Source organism: Oryctolagus cuniculus, chromosome 5, assembly GCF_051225735.1.
Source record: "Oryctolagus cuniculus isolate XC-2025 breed Fujian yellow rabbit chromosome 5, ASM5122573v1, whole genome shotgun sequence".
NCBI lineage: Eukaryota > Metazoa > Chordata > Mammalia > Lagomorpha > Leporidae > Oryctolagus > Oryctolagus cuniculus.
In genome coordinates this window covers 124,946,826-124,974,722 of record NC_142871.1, presented here as the reverse complement: position 1 = coordinate 124,974,722, position 27,897 = coordinate 124,946,826, and the positions used below count along the sequence as shown (strand labels likewise).

At 37.2% G+C, this 27,897-nt stretch overlaps 1 protein-coding gene and 1 pseudogene across 3 annotated transcripts in view; one reads left to right on the top strand and one right to left on the bottom strand.

Moving 5' to 3' along the window:
- SUPT3H (SPT3 homolog, SAGA and STAGA complex component) overlaps positions 1 to 27,897 on the bottom strand; it is a 496,390-nt gene that overhangs the window by 293,998 nt on the left and 174,495 nt on the right. The window lies entirely within an intron of this gene.
- On the top strand, positions 16,590 to 17,296 carry LOC103349767 (renalase pseudogene; annotated as a pseudogene).

Here is a 27,897-nt window from a genome sequence, read left to right as displayed (position 1 = left end):
AGAAAATTAAGTTTATACCTAACACTGTAAAACAAAACAAAACAAAACAAAACAAAACAAAAAGGCTTCCTAAAGACTGACCTTTAAATATTATTGAGCATTGGACCTAAACCAAGTATATATAGCATTAGGTGCTACATTAAGTCTCAATTACTTATCATCAACTAAAGTTTACTGAATGATAATTAAAAGGAAAATGTTATTTAAGACATTGCTTGGAGGTTAAAAAAAGATTTGTTATGTTCATTCTTATGTTAATGTTGCTTATAATTTACTGCTAGAGCTTACTGTCATTAAACATATTTCATATGACCACAATCTAAAACTACATAATGGCCAGCGCCACGGCTCAATAGGCTAATCCTCCACCTGCGGCGCCGGATTCTGTCCCGGTCGCTCCTCTTCCTGTCCAGCTCTCTGCTGTGGCCTGGGAGTGCAGTGGAGGATGGCCCAAGTGCTTGGGCCCTGCACCCACATGGGAGACCAGGAGAAGCACCTGGCTCCTGGCTTCGGATCAGCGCGGTGCGCCGGCCGCAGCGCGCCAGCCGCAGCGGCCATTGTAGGGTGAACCAAAGAAAAAGGAAGACCTTCCTCTTTGTCTCTCTCTCTCACTGTCCACTCTGTCAAAAAAAAAAAAAAAAAAAAAATCCCAACATAAAGTAAGTGACACTCTACAGTACACTCTCACTAGTCTGAAACAAGCTAGAAAAGAAATGAAAGTTTTCATTGATTAGTGTAAATATCCAAATTAGGGGGTGACTTTGCTAAAGTAAAGAAAAACCATGGAACCTAAGGCAGGAGCGCAAGATCAGATCTAGGCTCTGCTAACACTAATCTATGGCAAAACTAGTTTACATTCTGGGCAGCACCTTACTCAATGAGAGAGTGAGAAACTGGAATTAAATAGTTGTGCATCATTGATGTCCATCAGAATCACTACCTCAGAAACTTCACAAAAATATGCCATACACAGGAGCCATCTCAGAACTATGTAACTAAATAATCTTTGGAGATTTGTGAAGAAACTCTTCATATTATTCTGCGATGGCTCCTTAAGGAATGATCTCAATCATCTTAACAGTCTCATCTGTGAAAAGCAATTGCATTATTTTCTGACCAAAACAATATTTACATATATTTAAAACATCTAAATAAGACACATCCTGTTATTTCCAGGATTGCAAAATATATTAGAAGTGATAAAAGTCAGGTAAGAAGCATAAACTGCTTGCAACATAATTTATTTTTAACTGTAAGTGGTTCAAGCCAGTACATAACAGAGATGTTAAATAAAATTACCTCAGTCTGGCAGCTCAAAATAGATCCACAAGGTCCAGCCTCAGGAAGAGGGAACGGCTACCCAAAAGATCAGACCCCTGGAACTTGCTTCAAACACAGAAAGTTAACAGCAGCCTACTCTGATTTAGGTAAGGTTATGATTTGGAGAACAACTCTTGGTGAAGTTCTAGATAGGAAGTTTATCTTTTTCTAGGGCATACTAGCAACTTGTTTTAGCTGTGGAGATATCATTATTGCTTCCAGAGTTAATGGAAGATGAAAAAAATCATTTTGAACAATTTTGTAGGTGTCCTCCTATATTGGGTACAAATATGAACCTTGAATTAATGCCAATTAATGACTTTAAGTGGTACTTCGCATTTCCTTGAATTTTTTCCAATTAGAGCATAACAACATATGAAAGTTTCCACAGTGTTCCTATGTGGAGCATTTTCCCCTCCTCTACAAAAACACCTCTCTGCTCTTTCTCTAGACAAATGCAATGGTTATGTTCATTGACCAGTGATTAAGTCCACAAATGATCATTATTTTATTTCCCTTTAAAATTCTGAATGTGGGCCATCTTCTACTGCTTTCCTAGGCCATAGCAGAGAGCTGGATGGGAGGGAAGTGTAGAACCCAGGACTTAAACCGGCACCCATACAGGATGCCGGCACAGCAGGCAGCAGCTTTACTGACTGACACAGCTCAGGCGCCACAATTATTTTCATTTGCATAGGGCCTAACATTTCCTCTTTCATATCTTTAAGAATAATCACAAAACTTCTTTATTTTTTTTCTAAAATGTAGTGAGATTATAAAAAATAAATTTAACAAAGCAAGAGTCCAAATTTCATGAAAATTAATTTTAAAGTCAAGATACTTCCTTGCAGAAGGTAGAAAAGAACATGGGATCCACAATCTAACATCTTGGTGACATCACTTGGTAGATATTAGGACACAAGCAAGGGGGCCAGTGCTGTGGCGCAGCGGGTTATGCCCTGGCCTGAAGTGCAGGCATCCCATATGGGGGCTGGTTCAAGTCCCGGCTATTCCACCTCCAATCTAGCTCTCTGCTATGGCCCGGGATAGCAGAAGATGGCCCAAGTCCTTGGGCTCTGGCACCCATGTGGGAGACCCGAAGAAGTTCCTGGTTCCTGGCTTTGAATCGGCACAGCTCCGGCCGTTGAGGCCAATTGGGGAGTGAACCATCAGATGGAAGAACACTCTCTCTCTCTCTCTCTCTCTGCCTCTCCTTTCTCTGTGTAACTCTGACTTTCAAATAAATAAATAATTTTTTTTTAAAGACCCAAGCAAGTCAATTAAGCTCTCTGAGATAATAACATCACCTCATGTTGGTGGTAAGATCGCAAGGACATCCTGTATACACAGGCTCTATAAATAGTAAAGTATAATTGTTCAGTAGTGGTCTTTTAAATTATTAGCAATTATCAAAATCTTGACAAGTAATCTTTTTTATTTATATTACTTTTAAGCATGACCTTTAAGATTACAAAAACAGCAACAGTTTTAATTAATCTCAGGAGAAAAGTACAAAAATAGGCAAAGAAAAAAAAGCAACTTCTCTGACATCATTTTCAAAATTAATACTGTATTTAATCTTATAAATTGTTATGAATTTATACCTTCAGTTTCACTTCTTCTGTTTCTTATGACACAAACAAGACCAAAATATATATAAGAAATACTTACTAGAAATAAAAGCAATACCAACACGGAATAAATGTAAACAAATATGGTAAGCACACCTACACCAACACGGAATAAATGTAAACAAATATGGTAAGCACACCTACACTGAAATCAGCACATGCTATTTTTAATGGAATCCCAAAACCACCATGGCATTTTTATGGCTAATTACTGAAGAGGACTTTTCAAACCAGAACCTCCAACTTGAACAGTGAGTCACTTCAAGTCTGATAAAAGATCATGATCTAATATAACACCAATACCTAGCTGACCAAAAATGTAGATGATTCTGTGCAATAATCCTTGTCTGGATAATTCCACTTGCTTTTTTAAGACCCATGGGACTCCAATGGAATACGGTCATTTATATTTAATATTGTCTTACTTTTATCATGTATAAAATATTATCTTTATATTATCCTGTATGTATCTGTATCATTCTTCTTCACCTCTGACTTTAAACATCTTGAAGCCAGGGATCACAACTTTCTTCTTATTAAAAAAATCAAAATATGTCCAAAAACCAAAAAATAAAGCCTGAAGATAAACGCCTAAAAAGAGAAAAATGTAGTGACTGAGCACTTCTACTGGCAATCCTTCAAGAGATAAAAGCAACAATCCAAAATTATCAATGAAACAATCCCTTTATCAAAAACTTCTCAGTCCAGAGATGTGATAAGAAATAAAGAGGTAATATAAAGCATCTAGATTTCCAAACACTGGAGAAGGTACACAGCAACAAACACTAAACCTTGTAATGCCACACACTGAAGAACTCTGTATATAAACTATTTGCAGGCTTCTTAGAAAAACACTGTTTAATATCTCTCTGCAAAAATTAAAATGTTCTTAATTCTCATTTTTTCACAAGTGTTTAAATTTATGGTTACCACTGGAAATATTATTATGTCTATAAAAACTTAAATGGAACATTTCCCGAACTATGTTAAGCACAAATTTAGAACCAGAGTAAAATGTACTTATGATTATATTTTTGCAATTACAAAGACAGTTTATGTAACCTTCATATTTTAATAGAAACAGCTAATACAATATGGAATACACGTCAGGTACTGTGCTTTATAAGACAATCTCATTTAATCTACAGAACAGTAGGTTGTGTGCTTTATACACAATAATACAGCGGTTATCTGCTTTATAAAGAGTCATGTAACTGTAGGAGCAGGATTTAAATCAAATCAGGTCAACAGAATTCCAGAGTGGATCTCCTACTACCACAAGACAAGCTATGTTTCATTAAGTATTATTAGCACTGACATCTTACACCTATAGTATGGAAGTTTAATTCTTTTGAAATGGTTCTAAGCCAATAATTGTATACCACACGTTCTCAATTGGTAGATTGGGAGGACTATGTCAGCACACAAAAAGGGCCTACATTTACTAACAAAATAAAACATTAAAAAAAAAACACTAACTAACATATTAAAGACCCACTGCTTAGACTGGAGGCGTGATATAATAACTCTAAAATTCAGGAATAAACATGGTCAATTTAATTCTGATTCTGACCTTTCTCTCTTTTTTAAAGATTTACTTATTTATTTATTTGCTTAAAATGGAGAGAGAGAGAGAGAGAGAGAGAGAGAGAGAGAGAGAGAGAGAGAGATTCTTCCACATGCTGGTTATTCCCTAAATGGCCTAACCAGGTCTGGGCTAGACTGAAGCCAGGAACCAGGAACTCTATGCTTGTTTCCCAAAATGGGTGGCATGTTCCAAGCTCTTGGGCCATCACCACTGCCTCAGATACATCAGCAGATACCTGGATTGGAAGCAGAGCAGCCAGGATTTGAACTGGTACTTCAACATGGGAGGCAGACATCCCAAGCAGTGCCTTAACCAGCTGTGCCACCATCTCAGTCCCTCTCATCTTTCATTCTCGGTCAGGTCAGCAATTAGGCTTTAACATCAAATAGGGCAGACATTGAGAAAGAGTTTCAAAGTGTGTTCCCTCCTGGCTGAAGCAGCCAACAGTGGTCAAGAGTTCACAATTTTATTCTGTGTTCTACCATGAACTTTCCATGTGATTTGTAGGCATATAACACAAAGAAGTGATCCTCAGGTCTGTCAACAAACACATGGAGACACATTAAAGTTACAAAGAGGCAAACAAGTGTTAGTTTTTACTTTACTCCAAATAAATAAGAAATTAACCTTTTTGCATCTCTTAGTTCCAATCTTATAGGGATATATAAGTTCAGTGTTATAAAAGATTCTATTCTTTTTCTTGCTAATGTATATGATCTAAATATAAAAAGACATGGACCAAAAGGCAGTTAAAGAATCACTGAGCATAAAAAGTGAGGTGAACAAGAGGAAAGCTTGGCAAACATGAAGCTGAACAGCCATAATGGTGTATAATGCTAACTGCTTAAATTGGCTTTCACCTTTGTGAGCTATAAATCAAAATAGCACCTTTGGAAAATAGAAGAATTTATGAATCGTTTGTTTTAACTGGCCCTATTTAAAATGAACGTTTATAAAAATCATTTTATATTATATTTCATTTTCCTGATGTTCTGAAACTGAATTATGTTCTCCAAATGTTTTCATGAACAAACTTAAAATACATATATGGCTATTTTGTGAGACTGAATGAGGCACAGTATAAAAACAAGATGATTAGTCAGTCGTTCCTCAAAATGCCCATTGGATATCTCTTCATTAATTTCTGCAAACACATGACTCACTAAAATGTCACATCTTCATCAACATTTCTTTTCTGGCTACTAGCCAGAGGCATTTACTTATAGACAGCTTCCTATTATATCACTTATCATCTAATCAAAATTATTTATCATGCACATATAAAAAGAACTTCAAAAAGGTAGTGGAAATAGAATTAAAAGACAAAACTGAAAAATTAAAAATAAAAACTTTATTTCTCAACATAAGTGCTATCAAGTTCAAGACCCTTTTGAGCTTAGACATTTAGTCCAAGCCCTAGAGAACTGAGGGTCCTGGCAACTTAGCCATGTCAATGCAATCTTCTTTATATTATTAACTGAAATAAAGGGGGGTGAAGGACCCTTTAAACATTTTTTTTTTTTGAGTTTAGGAAACAAAAAGAGGTCAGAAAGAGCCAAATCAAGGCAGTAAGGTAGATGCCTAAGGAATCTACCATCAAAACTAGCATAAAAGTGTCCTTGTTTGATGAGCAGAACAAGAAGAAACATTATTGTGGAAGAAAAGGAATCTCTGATGAGGTTTCCCAGGCATTTTTCTGCTGAAGAGTTGGCTAAAGTTCTCAAAATACTCTACTAAGCAGATACTACAGTTGTTTCTCCAGAAAGTCAACAAGCAAAATGCCTCCATCAGCCCCCAAAACTGTTGCTATGACCTTTACTCTTCACTGGTGTGTTTTTATTTCATGGACTCTTCCACCTCTTGGTAACCACTGCTTTGATTATGCTGTGTCATCAGGATTGTATTGGTAAAGCCATATGTTTCATATCCTGTTCCAATTCTCTGAAAATTTGCTTTAGGATCTTGATTCCGCTTGTTTAAAATTTCCATCGAAAGTTCTGCTCACTTGTAGCTGATGTAAACACAATTTTGGCATCCATCAAGCAGAAAGTTGCTCTATTTTAACTTTTCAGTCAGAATTGTGGAAGTTGAACCAAATGAAATGTCTACTGTTCCTGTAGCTAACTGCTAGTCTTCTTCAACTAGGGAACAAAAATGTTGAAAATTTTTCTCACAAATGGATGCAGATGGTCTGGAGCTGCTTCATCTTAAAATCAGTTATCCATTTGTACATTGCTGATTTCTTTGCAGCATTCTCCTCATAAAGGTTTCATAAAGCATCAGTGATTTCATCTGAGTCTCACCAAAATTCAGTGTTTTTTCTTGCTTCTAGTTTAACAGAATTCATGTTGCTCTGACAGAGGCTCTTTATAAATTGCTGTCTTATCCTTAATGCCTCAAACTAGAACCTGTTCAGACATGTTATAGTATGTTAGTATGAGTTTACTTCAGTGCAAAAACTCATTGAAATCCATGCATAGTTACTGCATAATCCATATTTTCCAGGAAACTTTTAAAGATCCCTTACACACATGGATTTCAAAACATGTTGCACCAAAAGAAACTTATTTTTTATTTCCACTTTCCACAAACTCTTTGCTGTATCCTCATTTATGTGCATTTGTGTAAGTGTGTGTACATGCACAATCATTTACTACTAGATTGAGTGCCTGTGGCACAAGAGTTTCTTATTAACCTTTTTACATCTACCACCCAGCATTTATGAGTTCATTGAGTTAACTAACAGATATTTGAAGGTATCAAAGAAGAATACCTGGAGTCAGGCTCTTGGGTATACCCAGAAGATATGGGAAATGGAAAATACTGGGTAATTTACTTATTTTGGAATCCCAACCTTTTGCAACTATATTTAGAATTTTTATAAATTATAATAAAAATGGGTGAGAGTACCTTGAGAAACAGACATCTAATTCCATGATCAAAGCTTCTGTGTACAGGTACCAGTTAGCCTTATATGACAGCAATGAATTTATTCCTAGACTGGTAGATTTCCTTGTTAGTATTTAATTTAGAGTCTTTGAGAGGAAAATGTCACAAAGTTGTTCCTAATGGGAATCACTAATACAACTAACTTTTATTTTGCATGTGATAACTTATGCTTCAATCTAATGCTTCACCCGGGTCTAACACTGGTGGTTAGAGCTACACACTTTATTTTTTTTCTTTAAAGATTTATTTATTTATTTGAAAGAGTTACAGAGAGGCAGAAGCAGAGAGAGGGAGATGTCTTTCACCCTGCTGGTTCACTTCCCAGATGACCGCAATGGCGGGAGCTGAGCCAATCTTAAAAAAAACAAAAACAAAAACAAACAAAAAAAAAAAAACATAGACACAAGAACACAATGAAACACTTCTTCACCAGTTAAGATTGTAATGGTTAATATGCTTCTACTTGGAATACCCACATACCATTTCAGAGTAATCGGGCTCAAGTTCCAGCTTCACTCCTGATTCCAGCTCCCTGCTAATGCACACCTTGGGAGGCAGCAGATGATGGCTCAGGTGGTTGAGTCCCTGCCACCCATGTGAAAGACACAGGTTGAGTTTCTGGCTCCTGGTTTTCCTTGAACAGCCTAAGCGGTAGCCAGCATTTGGAGAGTGAACCAGGGTATAGGAGATCTCTCTTTCTCTCTCTCTCTCTGTCTCTCTGTTGTTTCAAATTAAATAAATAAATATTTTAAAAGAAAATGCCAAGTGTTAGTCTGGTATGGAGAAATTGGAATCCATGTATATTGCTGCAGAAATACAAAATGGTGGCATCATTATGGAAAGTATTTGGTTAGTTCCTCAAAAAGTTAACCACACAATTACCATATGACCCAGCAATCCTACTTACACATACAAACAATTGAAAACAGAGACTTAAACAGATACTTGGACGTCAGTGTTTATTGTAGCAGTATTCACAATACTCTAAAGGTAGAAACAATGGAAGTATTCACAAAAAGACGAATGGATAAACAAAATGTGTTCTACACATATGCTTGGATACTATTGAGACATAAAAAGGAACGGACTGGGAAACATGGATGGAAGCATGGATGAACTGTGAAAACATTATACTAAGAAAAGGACAAAATATTGTATGGTTCCACTTATATAAAATACCTGGTATAGGCAAACTGATCAAGACCGAAAGCAGGTTAATGGTTACCAAGAGGTGAGAGGAGATCCAATGGGAAGTAACTACTTAATGTATACAGTTTCTATTAGGTATGAAGAAAGTACTTTGAAAAATATTATTCAGCAATAAAAAGAAATGAGCTATCAAGCCACAAAGACATACAGGAACTTTAAATACACATTGCTAAGTGAAAGAAGTCAATCTGAAAATGCTACATAACTTCTGTTTCCAACCATTTGACATACTGGAAAAGACAAAACCATGCAGACAGTAAAAGGATTAGTGGTTGCCCGGGGTTAATGCAGAAAAGGAGAAGTGAGGGAGAAGCAGAGGGGATTTTTAGGGCAGTACTGTTATTTTGATTGATGCTATAATGGTGGCCACATATCACCAGACATTTGTCAAAACCTATAAAGTGTATTTTGCGCATCAGTTTTAACAAATATGCCACATTATTGCCAAATGGTAATAGGATAAAAGAGGTGGGGGAGAAAGAAAGTACACAGAAACACCCCACTGGTTTTTTCCTTCTTCTGTCTACCTAAAACTTATGGGAAAAAAAAAAAGAAAAAAAAAGAAAAAAAGAAAAAAAAAAAAAAAGGAAAATTTTAGAATGGTGGTGACAGTCATGTAACATTATTAATGTAATCAACACCACCAAATCATATACTTAAAAATAGCTAAGTTAGGTTAGCAATGTGACACAGCAGCTTAAGCTGCTACTTGTGACACTGGTAACCCATATCAGATTGCCTTGGAGTCCCAGCTGCTCTACTTTCTGTTAATGTGCCTGAGAAAGCAGAAGACAGCCCAAGTACTTGGGACCATGCCATCCAGATGGGAAACGAGGGGGAGGGCCTGGTTCCTGAATTCAACCTGGTCTAGACCTGGCTTTTGCAGGCATTTGAAGAGTGAACCAAGGGGTGGAAAAATTTCTCTCTCTCTCAGTCTCTCTCTCTCTCTCTCTCTCTCTCTCTCATTTTCTGTCTCCTTTTCAAGTAAATATTTTTTTTAAAAAATGGCTAAATAGCTGATTTATGTTATATATATTTTAGTGCAATAAAAAAGTCATGGACCCTGTTTTAATTCTATGAGTCTCAAGAAAAAATGCTAATATTAAATCATAGTACAGCACAGTAATCAATGAAAATCCTTTTGGAAAAAAATCTTGCAGGAAGATTTTATTTTTGAGGCACCCTCTATTGAATCATTCTGTCCAAAAAACAAATAAACAAACAAAAACTCTTACAACTAAAAAACACAGGAAATAACACAACAAAGAAACAAAGGAAATTTCTGAAATGTGGGAGAAAACACCAAGGCTGGCTGCATAGTGACTGGATCTTACAATCCCCATCACGGGTTATAAGACAGTACAGGAAGGTGGCTTAAGTCCTTGGGCCCCTGTACACGGGTGGGAGATCCGAAAGAAGCTCCTGGCTTCTGGCTTTGGATCGGCGCAGCTCCAGCCATTGTGGCCAACAGGGAAGTGAACCATCAGATGGAAGACCTCTCTCTCTCTCTCTCTCTGCCTCTCCCCTCTCTGTGTAGCTCTGACTTTCAAATAAATAAATAAATCACTGAAAAAAGAAGATAAAGTTTACCTTATTAGGGAGTTAATACGTCAGTGTTTAAAACATACTATGTGATATAATAGGTGTAAAATAAATTCTTTAAAAGAGGGGGAAAAAAGAATCACTGAGTACCAAGAACCAAGAAGTCATAACATGAATGAGAAAGAAAACAACTAACAGATAACAAAACCAAGATGACAGTGCAGGCATTTGGTCCAGCAAAGATACGTGTTTTGATGCCCTCTTCCCCTATCAGAGTGCCTGGGTTTGATATTTGGCTTCACTCTTGATTCTAATTTCTTGCTGATGTTGACCCTGGGAGGCAGCGAATTACACTTCAAGTGTTAGGTGCCACCAGTGTGGGAGACCTAGGTTGGGTTCCGAGCTCCTGGCTCTAGCCTGATCCAGCCCAGGCCATTGTACACATTTGGGGAATGAACCAGCAGATGGAGGTGCAATCGCATTCCACCACCCCCTAGCCTCTTAAATAAATACCATAAAATTTAAAAAAAAAATAAGATCAAATGATACAATTATCTGATAAAGATTTTAAAGTATTATCACACACATGCTTCAAAAAGTCATTAAAATTCTCTTAAAATACATAAAAAACAAAATCTCAGTAAAAAATAGAAATTTTTAAATAACTAAACAGAAGTTGTAAAACTAAAAAATACAATAATCAAAATGAACTCATTGCACATTGGCTCAATGCTAAAGTGGAGGTGACAGAGGAAGTCTTCAGGTCCAGGTGGTTTCCTAGTAGAACTCTAACAAATTTATTTATTTTTAATATTTATATATTTATTGAAAGGCAGAGTGAGAGTCACACATACACACACACACACACAGAGGAGGGAGGGAAAGAGAGAAAGAATGAGAGAGAGTCAGAGAGAGAGATGGTCTATTATTGGGCCAGGCTGAAGCCAGGAGCCAAGAACTCCATCCATGTTTCCCTTGTACATGACCCAAGTACTTGTACCACCATCTGCTGCTTCAATAATGGGAAGCTGGCTTAGAGGTGGAGTAGCCAGGACATGAACCAGCACTCCGACATGGGATGCCAGCGATGCAAGCAGCAGCTTTGCCCTCTATGCCACAGCCTGGACCCTCTAAAAACATTTAAAGCAGAGATGACACATAATAAGGCTCAAGACACACTACCCCCAAACATTTGAACCGGAAAGAATCTGAGCAAACCTTAAAAGAACGATGGCCATTCTCACCCCTTCTCCCCAAAACAGACCAAACCTGGAAAGGATTTTCTGCCCTTCCACTGAAGCAGGTCATGGGCACTCATTTGACAGGTACATAGACCCCTTCTCTGAGAGGTGCTCCCAGAGTACCTGGAGGAGGAGAGGACCATCCTGATCTCTTGAGGGCAAAGAGTCACAGACAAGAATCTAGACAGATGGACAACGCTAAAGTTTCCTGCAGTTCATTACAATTAGGTCATATTTTACTTATCCATTAATACTTCTCCATGATTATTCATTCTTCACCAAACCTAGCATAACAAGTATGCATTTCTTTCAGTCTTCATTTCCCTAAGAATGCTCCTATGTCAGGAAAAGCATCTATTAAATAAATTTATCTTTTCTCTTATTAATCTGTCCTTTGTTACAGGGTCTTCAACCATGGACCTGGGGCATAAAAACAGATTTCCTTCTCTACAGAAGTTTTACACAATATGTGCCAAAAAAAACAAAGGATGAAGGGAAGCTTCCAAAGTGGCTTCATGGCTGGTATTTCTCATAATACAAACAACAAAAGCAAAACAAATAGAGGGGCCAGCGCTGTGGCGCAGCAGGTTAACACCCTGGCCTGAAGCACTAGTCTCCCATATGGGTGCCGGTTCAAGTCTCAGCTGCTCCACTTCTAATCCAGCTCTCTGCTATGACCTAGGAAAGCAGTAGAAGATGGCCCAAGCCCTTGGGCCCCTGCACCTGCATGGGAAATCTGGAAGAAGCTTGTGGCTCTTGGCTTCATATAGGTGCAGCTCTGGTAGTTGCAGCCAATTGGGAGTGAACCATTAGATGAAAGACCTCTCTCTCTCTCTCTCTCTCTCTCTCCCTCCCTCCCTCCCTCCCTCCCTCTCCCTCTCCTCTCTCTGTGTAACTCTGACTTTCAAATAAATAAATAAATATTAAAAAAAAATACAGGTGCCGGCACTGTGGAGTACCTGATAAAGCTGCTGGCTGCAATTCCAGCATCCCATATGGGTGCTTCACTTCCAATCCAGCTCTCTGCTATGGCCTGGGAAAGCCATAGAAGATGGCCCAGGTCGTTGGGCCCCTGCACCCACATGGGAGACCCAGAAGAAGCTCCTGGCTCCTGGCTTCGGATCAGCCCAGCTCTGGCCATTGCAGCCATTCTGGGGAATAAACCAGCAGATAAAAGACCTCTATCTGTCTCTGCCTCTGCCTCTCTGTAACTCAGCCTTTTAAGTAAATAAATAAGCCTTAAAAAAAAAAATACCCTGCTTCCCTAAGCTTGGGTATTAAACCTTATAAAAAAATACAAAAAGAAACGATGCAAAAATTCCCAACAAAATATTAGCACATCATAACTAGTAATATATAAAAAGTAGTATACACAATGACTAGAGGAATTTATTCCAGGCATATCAGGCTGTTAAAGCAGTTTTTTGGGCCAGCGCCGTGGCTCATTAGGTTAAATCTCCGCCTGCAGCACTGGCATCCCATATGGGCGTCGGGTTCTAGTCCCAGTTGCTTCTCTTCCAGTCCAGCTCTCTGCTGTGGCCCGGGAGGGCAGTGGAGGATGGCCCAAGTGCTTGGACCCCTGCACCTCCATGGGAGACCAGGAAGAAGCACCTGGCTCCTGGCTTCAGATCGGCTCAGTGCTGCCCGGGGCGGCCATTTGGGGAGTGAACCAACGGAAGGAAGACCTTTCTCTCTGTCTCTCTCTCTCACTGTCTATAACTCTACCTGTCAAATAAAAAAAATAATAATAAACAGTTGTAAATCAATCAGTGTAACCCACCTTATCAACAGATGAAAGAGAAAACATGATTATATAATTGATGGGAGAAAAAGGACCCAACATAATCCAACATCATTTCATGACAAAAACTCTCAGCAAATGCTTCTTCTGATTTTTTTACTACAATGCATAGTGTACTTCAGCAATCACCACCTTTAAATAACGATAATATGACAAGTGGAAATAAGTACAATGAAAGAAAACTAAGCAAGCTGAAGAAAGAAATAAGGAAAGAAGTGTTATTTTAGACAAAGTGGTCAGGGAAATCATCTCAGAAGGGGTAGAACTGGGAGAGAACTGTGTGAAATTACAAAGTCTCTGGGAGGGTCAGGAGACAGCATTCTAGGAAGACAAAGGGGCAAGTGCAAGGGATTTTTGGGGAGTACACAGTGTATGTTTGGGGATCTGAAACCCAACCTTTTTACCTTTTGCTTCAGATCATTCTCCATTGTAGCACACTGTGCATCTCAGTGCTAACCGGCCTTAAACTACAGTATTCATTTTTGAAAGTATTTGGGTCTCACCTCATTGCAGTCTTTTTGCTTTGTTATACTGTTAGAAAAATTATTCACTGAATAATCAGCCCTCTTTAAGATGACTAGATCACTGGTATTTTCCTGGGAAGAACTTAAAAATTTAATAAATATGGGACAAGCATTTGGCACAGTATTTAAGATACCACTTGAGACACCCACATATCCTAACGGAGTGCCTATATTGGAATCCTGTCTTCATTCTTTTTTTTTTTTTTTTGATTATTCATTTCAAAATCAGAGTTACACACAAGAGAAGGACAGGCAGAGAGAAAGAGAGAGAAAGAGAAAGTTCTTCCATCACTGGTTCACTCCCCAGTCGGCAGCAATGGCTGAAGCTGCGCCAATCTGAAGCCAGGAACTAAGAGCCTCCTCCAGGTCTTCCCACGTGGGTGCAGGGGCCCAAGGGCTTGGGCCATCTTTTACTGTTTTCCAAGGCTATAGCAAAGAGGCAGACTGGAAGTAGAGCAGCCAAGACTTGAACTGGTGCCCATATGGGATGCCAGAGCCACAGGCAGCAGCTTTACCTGCTATGCCACAGCGCCGGCCCCATCTCCATTCTTGATTCCAGCTTCCAGCCAAGGAACAACCTCGGAGGCAGCAGAAGATGGCTTGAGTGGTTGGGTCCATGTCCTGCACATGGGGTACCTGGTTGAGCTCCCAGCTCCCGACTTCTGCCTGTCCCAAACCAGCTAGTACAGTCATTTGGAAACTAAACCAGAACTGAGAGCTCTCTGTCAGGGCTGGCACTGTGGCATAGCAGGTAAAGTCACCACCTGCAGTGCCAGCATCCCATAAAGGGTGGCCTGGGAAAGCAGTAGAAGATGGCTCAAGGACTTGGGCCCCTGCACCCACGTGGGAGACCCGGAAGAATCTCCAGGCTCCTGGCTTCAGATCTGTTGTGGCCATCTGGGGAGTGAACCAGCAGATGGAAGACCTCTCTCTCTGCCTCTGCCTCTCTGCCTTTCAAATAAATAAATAAATCTTTTAAAAAATAAAAAAGAGCTCTCTGTCTCACCTCTAGCCTCAATCCCACCTTCTAAATAAATAAAACATGTTTTTTAATAAAATAAATGAGAGATCAAAAATAAAATTTGATCAGGCAAAAGCAAATTTTACATGTGAAAAACATTAGGAATGGGTGGACGTTTTGGCACAGATGGTTAGGATGCTGCTTGTGATGATGGTATCCCACAGCAGAGTGGCCAGTTCAAGTACTGGCCACTCTGCTTCTGCTCCAGCTTCCAGAAATGTGCCTAGAAATACAGTCATGAAGGTGCAAGAGCTTAGGTCCTGGCCCTCCACAAATGACAGAGTTCCTGGCTCCTGGCTTCAGCATGGCCCACACTTGACAGTTGCAGCAATATGGGGAGTGAACCAGCAGATAAGAAATCTTTCTCCCTCCGTCTCTCCATCTCTCTGTCACTCTTTCAAATAAATAAATAAATGTTTTTTTAAAAAACACACAAGGAATCTAAATAAATGTTTTATATAATTACTGTATCATCAATCTCCTTGTATACTAATACTAACACTTTTCTTTCTTCTTTAAGAGTTAGAGTGAAGTAAATACAGTTTTCATTTAGCCCTTCCATCAATTGTAAGAAATAAAAAGCTTTAAAAGCTACCCTTAACAGTTTCCTATAATATGGGAATGATGAAACACATCATGTATGGACTAAAAAACTCTATACGGCAAAAAATAAAGTATTCAAAGAAGGAGAATAAACATATGAGGAAATACAAAACAAACTATGTAGGAATTTAATCTTCACATTTTCAAAGTACAAAACACTTAAGGAAGATTTTTTTTTCTCCTTACCATGTTCATGAATTGTAACTTGGCATGAAATGCTCAGAGCCTTAAATCAGAAGCAAAACCTTTGATATATCAGTCTCTGAGATGAAAAACATAATTTTAACATGAATATATTTAAGGCTCATCTCAGTTTAACCAATAAAAAATATTAAGTTCTCATCAATCCAAGATGTCAGAGAAACATGGTTCCCCATTTTAAAAAGAGCCTCAGAAAAGTTCACGAGCCAATCCTACTCATTTGCTCAAACCTATCAAGGAAGTCATAAGATGGCTTTGAATAAGGAGAACTGCAGTGGCTATTTATCAGAAAAGGAAAACTAAGATTTCTGTATCCATCCCCCAGGCTAAAAGACCACCCAAAGACATTTTCACTGGTTTAAAGCTTAGAAAATAAAAGAGGAAGCCCTCACCACCAAAGAAAACAGCACTGTTTCCAGAATAATACATTTGTGAAACAAACCCAAAACCTTACCTTTGATACCCCCTTTTTACAGAAGAAAAACAGAATGCTTTTATTTTGATTGGAAATCCATTATGTAATAGCCCCATGTTCCTAGATATCCCAAGCTATGTGTAACATAACTGATCACTTTAATAACTACAGGATTGGAAACATTTTCTGAAGTTACCACAAAAAAATTTTTTTTGCTTATACCCGTACCAAAACTTTAAACTTTTTAGGTTTTTATCCTCCCTCTGGTACTAGGCCAAGGGCATTTCCAACTGCATGCTGCTCCAGGGCACCGTTTTCTTCAAGAACGCTGTGTAATGGCATTCTGAGAGCTTTAATAGGTGTTCCAAAAGAACAGGTTCCATCATCAAAACCTTGAACCACTGCACTAAACAAATAAAATTGGTTTCTATACTATAAAAACTTGTTAAAAGTTTTAATATGCATTACATATCTCTAAGCAATAACACATACTATGAACTATTTCCCACAAAATAAGTGACTAAGGAATAAAAATGTAATGGGTTAAAAAAATCACATCTTGAAAAATATTCACATTCCATGAATACAGTATGGAGAGTGATATTTTAAGTGAAAACTAAATTGAAGCCTAGTGCCCTGGCCCCTTCCCACATGGTACAGGTGCTCATCTTGGGCTCGGGGCTGACAAGAAGCTTCTACGCTGTGCTGCTGAGGAAGGAAACGAGCAGTCCTTTGTACCTCACTGTGTGGGACAAGGCTGGTGACTCCGGAAGAATGACTACAGCCAGCAGTCCCCACAACCCACAATGCACAGCAGACTAAGGTGCTCAGTACATCACCTGCACTCCATATTATGCAAAAAAGCACCCAAGTTTTTATGATGAACTGTTAGATCATGGCATTTTGAAACCTCTGACTGCTCCTATGGAAGAAATGGTGATGAAAGAAGGAGATTGTAACTTTGTGGCACCTCAAGGAGTTTCTTCCATTGTTAAACATTACTTGAAAAACTCAGGTGCAGAAGTCTACTTCAGACACTGTGTGACCTAAATCAACCTGAGAAATGAGAAGTGGGAAGTCTCCAAGGAAAAAGACTCCCCAGAGCGGTTTGATCTTGTTGTCCTCATGATGCCAGTTCCTCAGATTCTGCAACTTCAAGGTGACATTATGAACTGAATTAACGTGATGCTGCCTTCATATAAGAGACTATTGGAACTCATAAGAGAGTTTGGTAAAAGGATCCAAAATTAACACAGAAAAATCAATAGCCTTTGTATATGCAGAAAATATCATGGCTGAGAAAGAACTTTCAAGATCAGTCTCATTCACAATAGCTCCAAAAAGAATTAAAAAGTTTAACCAAGCATGTCAAAGATCTCTACAATGAAAATTACAAAACACTAAAGAAAGAAACAGAAGAACACATTAAAAAAAATGGAAAAATCTTCCATGTTCATGGATTGGAAGAATCAGCATCAAAATGCATACACTAGGGAAAGCAATTTACAGATTCAATGTGATCCCAATAAAAATACCAACAGCATTCTTCTCCGATCTAGAAAAAATGATACTAAAATTCATATGAAAACATAGGAGACCCCAAATAGCTAAAGGCAGCATATACAACAGAAACTAAACCAGAGGCATCACAATACCTGATGTCAAGACATACTAAAAGGCAGTTAATGATCAAAACAGCCTGGTACTGGCACAAAACAGATTCATAGATCAATGGAACAGAATAGAAACTCCAGAATTCAATCCATACATCTACAACCAAGTAATCTTTGACAAAATAGCTAAAATCAATCCCTGGAGGAATGACATTCTCTTTTAACAAATGATGCAGGGGAAACTGGATCTCCATGTGTATCCCGAAGTATGTAACTAGACCCATGCCTTACACGTTACTCAAAAATCCACTCAAAATGGCTCAAAGATCTAAATGTATGCCCCAATACCCTAAAATTACTAAAGAATTTTGGGGAACTCTGCAACACATTGGCATAAGCAAAGACTTCTTGGAAAAGACCCCAGAAACACAGGTAATCAAGGCCAAAATTGACAAATGTGTTTACATCAAGCTGAGAAGCTTCTGCACTGCAAAGGAAACACTTAGCAAAGTGAACAGGCAACAGAATGGGAGAAAATATTTACAAACTATGCAACTGATAAAGGCTTAACATCCAGAATCTATAAAAGCTCAAGAAATTCAACAGTAACCAAAAAAAAAAAAAAAAAAAATCCAGTTAAGAAACAGGCAAGGGGCCGGCACTGTGGCGTAGCGGGTAAAGCCGCCGCCTGCGGTGCCGGCATCCCATATGGGCGCTGGTTCGAGACTTGGCTGCTCCACTTCTGATTCAGCTCTCTGCTGTGGCCTGGGAAGGCAGTGGAGGATGGCCCAAGTCCTTGGGCCCCTGCATCCACGTGGGAGACCTGGAGGAAGCTCCTGGCTCCTGGCTTCGTATCACGCAGCTCCGGCTTATGTGACTATCTGGGGAGTGAACTAGAGGATGCAGACTCTCTCTCTCTCTCCCTCTCTCTCTCTCTGCCTCTCCTCTCTCTGTGTAACTGTGACTTTCAAGTAAAATGAATAAATCTTTAAAAAAAAAAAAAAGAAACAGGCAAATTCAGATGGCCAAAAGACACTTGAGAAATCACTCAGGATCACTACCCATCAGGGAAATGCAAATCAAAACCACGGTGAGGTTTCATCTCACTCTAGTCAGAATGGCTAACATACAGAAATCAACAAATGAAAACTGCTGGTGACGATATGGGGAAAAAAGTACCCTGGACCACTTTTGGCGGGAATGTAAGCTGGTCTAGCCATTGTGGAAGATGGTTTGTTGATACCTCAGAAATCCAAGTATAGACCTACTATATGATCCAGCCATCCCACTCCTGAGAATTTACCCAAACTAAAAGAAATCAGTATCAGAAAGAATTATCTGTACCCCCATGTTCACTGCAGCACAATTCACAATATCTAAGATATGGAATCAACCCAGATATCCATCAACTGTTGACTGGATAAATAAACTATGGTATATCTACACTATGGTATTCTACTCAGATGTAAAAAAAAAAAAAATGGAATTCTGTCTTTTGCCACAAGATGGATGCAACTGGAAATCATTATACTTAGTGAAATAAGCCAGTCCCAAAAGACAGATATCATATGGTTTACCTGATTTCAGGTAAATAATAGAGTACCTGAAATGTAATGTATTGGAGTGACACAGACATTTTTAGAATAAATGATTGTTTACAGCCCTTGTGTCTTCTGTTGAGGAACAGTGCTTTTGTTTGTTTGTTTGTTTGCTTGTTTTCATACTGCTATACTAAGTGTATATGATTATTAAGTAAACTGAAGATAGGTCTGTATAAAAATTAAGAATGGGGATGTGAGAGAGAGAAGAGAGGGATGGTGCATGGACGAGAGAAGGATAGGAGGGGAAGTCTCATTATGTTCCCAAAGCCGTATATATGAAATACATGAAACTTACATAACTTAAATAAAATTTAAAAAGAACTAAAATGAATGAAGGATCAAACTGACCCAAAGAAATTGGGTCAATCTAAAGCTTCCCAAAACAAAACACACCATATGCCTTCAAATCTGACATTTAATTTTTACAAATGATTTCACAGTTTGAAACTCTGGATACAGGCCAATTCTTTGTGCTGAAACTTATATGAACAAATGGTAATAAAAGACTTTTTTGGGTTATTTTCATTTGGATCACTACATTGAGTTGGGAGTAGTCAGAATAAAAACAGATACTAAACATATTTAGGGGGCTGGCGCTGTGGCTCACTAGGTTATTCCTCCGCCTGCGGCACCGACATCCTATATGGGCACCAGGTTCTAGTCCTGGTTGCTCCTCTTCCAGTCCAGCTCTCTGCTGTGGCCCGGGAGGGCAGTGGAGGATGGCCCAAGTGCTCGGGCCCCTGCACATGTATGGGAGACTAGGAGGAAGCACCCGGCTCCTGGCTTCAGATGGGCACAGCGCTGGCTGTGGCAGCCATTTGGGGGGGTGAACCAACGGAAGGAAGACCTTTCTCTCTGTCTCTCTCTCACTGTCTATAATTCTCTCTCAGTCTCTCTCTCTCTCACTGTCTAACTCTGCCTGTCCAAAAAAAGAAAGAAAAGGGTATATACATACTGTGTGATATCGACTACTGGACACTTTGGAAAAGGCAAAACTATGCAAACAATAAAACGGTCATGGTTGCCAGGAGTTCAGAGGAAAGGGAACAGGAATAGGTGGAGTACAGTAGATATTTTAGGGCATTGAAACTATTCTATATGATATTAAAATGCTGCATTTATGTCATTATACTGTTGTCCAAACCCAAAGAATGGGAAACACCAAGAATGAACTGTAATGTAAACTATGGACTTTAGTTAATAACAACATAACGTTGGCTCATTAACTCAAATTGAAATTATGAAGAGGGGCGCAGGTGGCAAAGGTAGAAGAAGGGGTTTATGGGAACTTTGTATTTTCAGATCATTTTCTATTAACATAAAACTGCACTAAAAATAAAGTCAATGTGGGAATTTCAAGAGAGGAAAAAAGTAATATATACTCAAGCTTTATAAAAATATTATTTTTATCAAATCTCTAATCCCACAGTAAGGCCATGTGTTAAATATTTGTATCATCCACTCGTTTTCTCTTGCAGAAGCAGAGAGAATACTATCTCTCTCTCTCTCCTTTTTTTTTTTTTTTTTTTTTTTTTTTTGGACAGGCAGAGTTAGTGAGAGAGAGAGACAGAGAGAAAGGTCTTCCTTCTGTTGGTTCACCCCCCAAATGGTCACACCAGCCAGCGCGCTGTGCCGGTCCGAAGCCAGGAGCCAGGTGCTTCCTCCTGGTGTCCCATGTGGGTGCAGGGCCCAAGGACCTAGGCCATCCTCCACTGCCTTCCCAGGCCACAGCAAAGAGCTGGCCTGGAACAGGAGCAACCAGGACAGAATCCGGCACCCCAACCGAGACTAGAACCCGGGGTGCCAGTGCCATAGGCAGAGGATTAGCCTAGTGAACCACAGGGCCAGCTGAGAATACTATCTTAACATGCCCACTGTCCATAACTTAAAACAATTCAGGTTATTAAAGTAAAAATTATTAAAATACCTACTTTGTAAAATTGATGTCATTAAATTTTATGCCTGCTACATGTCTTTAACATATTTTATTGCAGTCACGTCATATTCACTTATTTTACTGAGTAAACTAATGTCAGGGAGACTGCTTAAGAGGGCAAATATTAGCTCACTGAAAGCTATGACACAGAAGTTCTCTCTTCTCTTAGTTCAATGCTTCCATTTTCTAAATCCTTCAATTTAGATTTGTTGGAAATTGATACTCCCAGGATGTTTCTAAAACCTTTTGCAGGCACTCATTTGAATTCTCTTAGTCACTGGATAAAGGGAGGGATCAAGGTTCTGATTCTGGCATTATGGATCCTAAAAATGGTACCAACTTATCAGGGTTTCTGGGGAGAAACAATGCCTCCAATTCACATGACATTTTGATTTATGAAAACAAATGGAATTAGAAGATAGGCTTATTTTTAAAAATTAGAGACAATTTTATTGTGTATTAGAAGGTCCTTACACTAAGGGGAGAATGGATAGAGGGCAAGGTCTATGTGGAAGTTTAACCACCAACCTGTTTTCACAACACAGAAGATTCTTTCAAACTTCACATTTTATAGTCTACAGTTTGAAAATATACATTATAGAAAGCAATAAATAACTCATCATATTTACTATATTTTGCATAAAGCATTTACCCTTGCATCCAGGAGAAGCATGATTTATAGACCTTTGTTAACAAGAAAAAAAAATCAACAATGAGTAGTACTTAAAAGTCTTCGTGGTAGTATAAGGACAAAAAATTGCTATTATATACATAGCTACTTAAATGTATGCTTTATTAAACTAATTGTTTAAAACAAAATACAAAAAGTCATAAATTTAAAGAGAAAACCATTCTAGTGCCTATTGTATCGATGGACAGTTGTTTTCCACAAAAAAAAAAAAAAAAAAAAAAAAAAAGGTAGGGTAAAATCATCATTCAAACCACTATGACTAAATTGTCTCTAAAATTAATTGGGAGTAAAAAAAAAATGGTTTATTTTCTAACGGCTTCATAAGTACAGGTGACAAAATGTTTAGTTAAGTACACACATATTCACAAAAGCTGTCAATCAATCTGGCATCAAAGCTAATGGAAATATACATTTAGTTCTACAGTAAATATACTACAGTATGCAATAAAACAACTGTAATTGCAATAGAAAGGAAATTAAACTGAAGTTGCTGTGATATTTTTCTTTGAAAGGCAGAGAGACAAAGACAAAGTTCTCCTATCAGCTGGTTCACTGCTCCCCAAAATCCCACAGAAGCCAAGGTTGGGCCAGGCCAAAGCTAGGGGCTGAGAACTTGATCTGGATCTCCCACATGAGTAGCAGGGATCCAACCATCTGCTGCCTCTTAGAGTGCACATTAGCAGGAAGATTAGTTAACCTCTTCTGGAGTGAAAATTAGTAGGAACTTGGAATCAGAAGCAGAGCCAGGACTCAAACCAAGCATTCCAATATGGGATACTGGTAACCCAAGTGGTACCTTAAGTACTGCACCTTATACACTGTATCAAATGCCCCCTCATGGTATTTTCATTACATTGATATAAATAAACCCAACTTAAACCCAATCTCACCCTGAGTAGTATTTATCTAATCTCATACTGTTTAACAATTTTTACTCGAAAGAGGTAAACTGATCTGTAGTAGATTTATCTATACATAGGCTACTTTCATAGAAAAGGCATGTTACAATGTTTAAACTACATACAAAGACTATAAATGTTAGCAAAGTGTTTTGAATGTGGATCTAATTTTTGGAACTTTGCAAGTTTTCTATAGTATTTCCTATATAATTAAAATTTTCTATTAATAAAAAACATTGACTTGGCAGCCAAAGCCTCTTTAATTGTGGCAAACAAATAGGAAGGATGGATACAGGATATGGAATGAGGCTAATTTAATAATTTTTTAAAAAAGGCCAAATAATGCCTTAATACAACAGTTCCATATAACTGGAATAGATGTCTCAAGAAACTGAGTTATCCCACAGAAAATGACAGCAATAATCAGAACTTTATTGGGGTGCCGATTCAAGTCCTGGCTGCTCCACTTCAGATTCAGCTCCCTGCTGATAGCCTGGAAAGGCAAGGGAGATGGTACAAGTGCTTGGGCCTCTGCATGCAGGTGGGAAACCCAGAGGAAGCTCCTAGCTCCTGGCTTCCATATGGCCCAGTGCCGGCTGTAGCAGCCATCTGGGAAGCGAACAAACAGATGGGAGATTCTTTCTCTTTCTCTCTTTCTCTTTCTCTCTCTCTTTCTCTCTCTTTCTCTCTTTCTCTCTCTTTCTCTCTTTCTCTCTTTCTCTTTCTTTCTCTTTCTCTCTCTTTCTTTCTTTCTCTCTTTCTCTCTCTCTCTCTCTCTCTCTCTCTCTTTCTCTCTCTCCTCCCCCACTATGTAACTCTTTCAAATAAATAAACCTTAAAAAGGAAGGGAGGGAGGGAGGGAGGGAGGAAAACACTTGGATTAGTGGGTATGGAGTTAGAGAACAGTAACTTGACTCTCAGGTCTACTACCTACAAATGTAACCTGAGTAAGGTATTGGCCTGCTCTCTCAGCCTGTTTTCTCATTTGTAAGACAGGGAAAGTGCTTGTCCAAGGAAGAAAGTTGGTGAAGAATCCATGCATATAAAGTGAGGAAGCCCATTACCACGGATATAGTTGGAAACGTTTACAATTTAGCAAAGGGAGCCAACACTAGGATGCTAAATGTATGTTTCACAATCTATCAAAAGTATACATTAAACTAGTTTAAGTGATTTAATCCATCACAGATGAAAGGCAATGGAAGCCTGACTTCAAATTATATCTGTGACAATATCTCATCATTTTAAAAGGGGGTGGGGGCATTTATATTGCTTTAGAAGGACTCCTACCATTCTAAAAATACTGCCCCGCAGCTGTTTAAAATTTATTTTTTTAGACCATAGCACCACTGTTTGGTTGTTTCCAATTTCTAAAACCACAAATAGTAAAAGTGTACTCAGTCTACTGCAAACATAAATAGCAAATGCACGCTTCAGCACTTTTTAAAGGATATGGAAATTGGCAACAAAAATGCAGTTCATGTTGAAAATTTACGACAGCTCTGCCATATTTCTTCAGAAATACAATCAGGTAAAAATTAGGAAGATCTCTACCAGCTGGGTGGTATTTTTATGTTTTTTTACTTATATTTTCACTAACTGAAAGACTTTCATTATGCAACTTTTGGCACTTGATAAAATAGAGCAATAGTACCTTTGCTAAAACCACAGTTTCTTTGGTTATGTTTAGCATTACACAAACATCTTTCACCTTAGATATCCTTTTGCATTAGTATTTAATTTTAAATTGACTAAAGGGAATATCTTTTTTCAGAAAATTATGCTTTCTGGATATCATTAGAAATAAGAATTGTACTTTCATGATTTTTCAAAGATTGTGTGTGTATTTCAATTATTAAGCATTTGATTCTATAAAAATATTATAAAAGCTACTGCTAAAAGACAAAGGTATGAACAAGATTCAGGAAGATAGAAAAGATTGATTTACTGAATTGCTAATTTTTTTAAAAACTAGGAAAAAATTTGTTTATAAATATGCAAGCCACAACTTGGATTTTATGTCTCTTTACTGTTATCTAAAATAACACATCCTTTCTTCTGAGGAGGAGAAAGAAAAGGAAAATATTCCTGGTGCAAAAGGTTAAAGTAAATAATATATAAAATTAAACTCAACAGTAGAGAAAAAAAGCTTTGTCACTATGAATAATTGTTTAGTATTTTTAGTTCTCATTTCAATATTAAAAGTCCTAATGCTACAGATTTAAGCTGGTTTTGAAGGACCAGTAGAGGAATATTGAAAAATTATGTCTATTAATCTTTCGATGCATTCAATAAGGAAATTGTTAACAATGACAAAAATTATTAAGTAACTGGAGAAAAGGTGACACTTGGCCATTTTTGATCATTTTTGCACTGTATGAACTTATTTAAATGAAGGATACAAAATCTGGTGAACAATATTACATATTATGATTTAATTATTCCAATGACTTAAAAGAAAAGTAAATCCACTAAGGAATTTTTAAGTGGTTCCTGCTTTACATGGTGTTTCCTTTCTATATGCATTTTTATCAAGTTTACTTAAGCAAAAATCATTTTCAAAGATTCACTAAATACATGCATATTCAATTGGATGAATACATTAAATGTAATTTACATAACATATGCTTTTTAAAACTCATAAAAATAGTATCAGAATTCAAATTAAAATATGTAATGTAACAAATTAAAGGTAAAATGAATTAGGAAGACAAAATTTCTGCAGTACTTGCAGAAAAAACTTACTTCTATATATTTTACTGTACTGAGAACAAGAAAATCAAGACTACAAAACTATTAAGCTTTGTATTTCAGGCCGCCAGATATCGTATCAACAGTGCTACTCTCCCTATATTTTCTAACAAGCATTAATTTTTTAAGTAACTTCTGTTTTTTGAATTCACAAACCAGAAAAAGAACCTAATTGTCAAAAATTTTAAAAATCATCCAAATTACATTATAAATTCAGAAACATAAAATGTATTCTTCGCATCTGCGATTGGCATCTATTCAGACTGTAAACTATAATAAGCATTCACACTTCATTTATTCCTACTTTGAATACTGCTTAATACAAACTTGATAATGTTACATCACTGCATTTCTAGAGATTATCACAAAACCTCTCAATTTATCTTAGGGTCTACTGAACATCACATCATCTGAAAGGTTAGCTGCTTTGAATTGCCTATTATTACTTTAAAATGATACTTAATCACATTTTCCACAAATAAAAGCTAGTCTAATCAATATGAAGGCCAGGAATAAAACAATATTTTTTAAAAAGCTTTTCAAAATTGGAATATATATTCTAGTGATGCAGTTTTCTGATCTAAAACAGGATACTTTAACAAATTTCAAGTATCATTTTGTATTCAGCAACAGCATGAAAACAAAGAATGAAAGTATAAATGTTACCTCATTTGCTATAATATTAAGTTCTGAGATGGAAAGAAATACAGAATTAAACACTAGCAGTTAATGGAACATACAAACCTCAAAATCTGAAACTTAGAAACAGTCCTCCTAATACTTTATGAAAAGTATACTTTTGGTTAAAATACTTTTTAAAAACTTAACCATGAAAAAAATGTAGAAAAAGAAAAGACTCAGTCCCAACACATTATAATAATTTGCTGAAAATTCCATTCAAGAAAGTAAATTACATTGCAGAATTGGGGAATAGCAACCAAAAATGTATTAATGTCTTATCTATAATAACAGCTACACACTTAAAAAAATCCATATTTAAGTTGATGAAATAAATTAGTTTTGAAGAAAACTAGAATGATCATTAGGGATTTACAGTAGTTGACATGGGTGGTTTTTGACCATTTAAGATGCTACACTTTCAAATTCTATCCATATTGTCCTTGAGTTACTTCAAGTTATGTCTTACTACCTGAAATTAAAGCATCTGGAGCACTAATATCTTAATTATCACTGCCCTGAAATAGCTACCTATTATTTTTTAGTAAACACATTAAATTCTAATCATATCTATTATTTTAAGCTCTGAAATAGGAACCTAAGTCTTGTGATTAAAGGTATAGAAAAATGCAAGATTACCTACAGATAATTTATTTCTTATACCATTAGTTCCCTTACAAATACTCGTGTTACCTCACAGCATTTTATAAATCTTAAGACCTAAAATAGTAATTATATTTCAAGTAATGCTTTTATATAAAGCCTGTTGTCATCTTTGGATATATGATTCTTCTAAAATTAGAAATCCATGCAATTTTATATTCAAAATATATTGACCCAAAGATAGTAAACTGTGCTTTTATGAAAAACATAATTTTTGCACATTTATTCACACAACATGAAGATCATTTTCCGGGATTCTTATAGAGAAAAAAAGTCACTTATTTTGGAGCAAAGAATATACCAAAAATACTTGGTAATTCAATAGACTACTCTTTCTACATTATGGTCAGACAACAAACCCTACCAAATACTGAAGATTGACATTTGTAGGTAACTCAATAGCTAGATGATAATTCTTTAGTAGTTTCACAGTAGCATAATTTTTCACATTACTTAAAACCACTGTTAAACCTATAACACATTTTCTGTTTCATTGTGGGTATATCTTTTATCTGTCAGCAGTACAAAAAGCACTCATAATTCAAAAAAAATTTTTTTTGCAAAAATGCATGACTTTGAACTCAGTTTTTTCAAAGATCAGCTAAACATTATGTTTCTTTAAGACCGGACCTTATTTATGTGAGTCTGTGGCTTAACTGACAAGAATTTTTCTGGTCCAGGGAAAGTCAGTTTGTATCTGAAATACCATAATCTAGCTTCTATCCATACAGACATCTGCAGTAGAACTGCTTAATCAAACAGCTGTATCCTCTATCAACCAAATAAAGAGACTGAAAGAGTCATTATTCACTACAACAAAACCAGTTAAAAATGAAAAGAGAATGATGGGGGAAAATAAAACATTTCTGATCTCAAAAATTGATTTCAATATATCCTAAATGTACTATTTAAGTAACATTTCTATTCAATTCAGCAAATATTTATAAAAACCCTAGTAGGGTAATATAATGAATGCCATATTATGGTGATATCATAGGCCTTCTTATAAGACATCTAGAA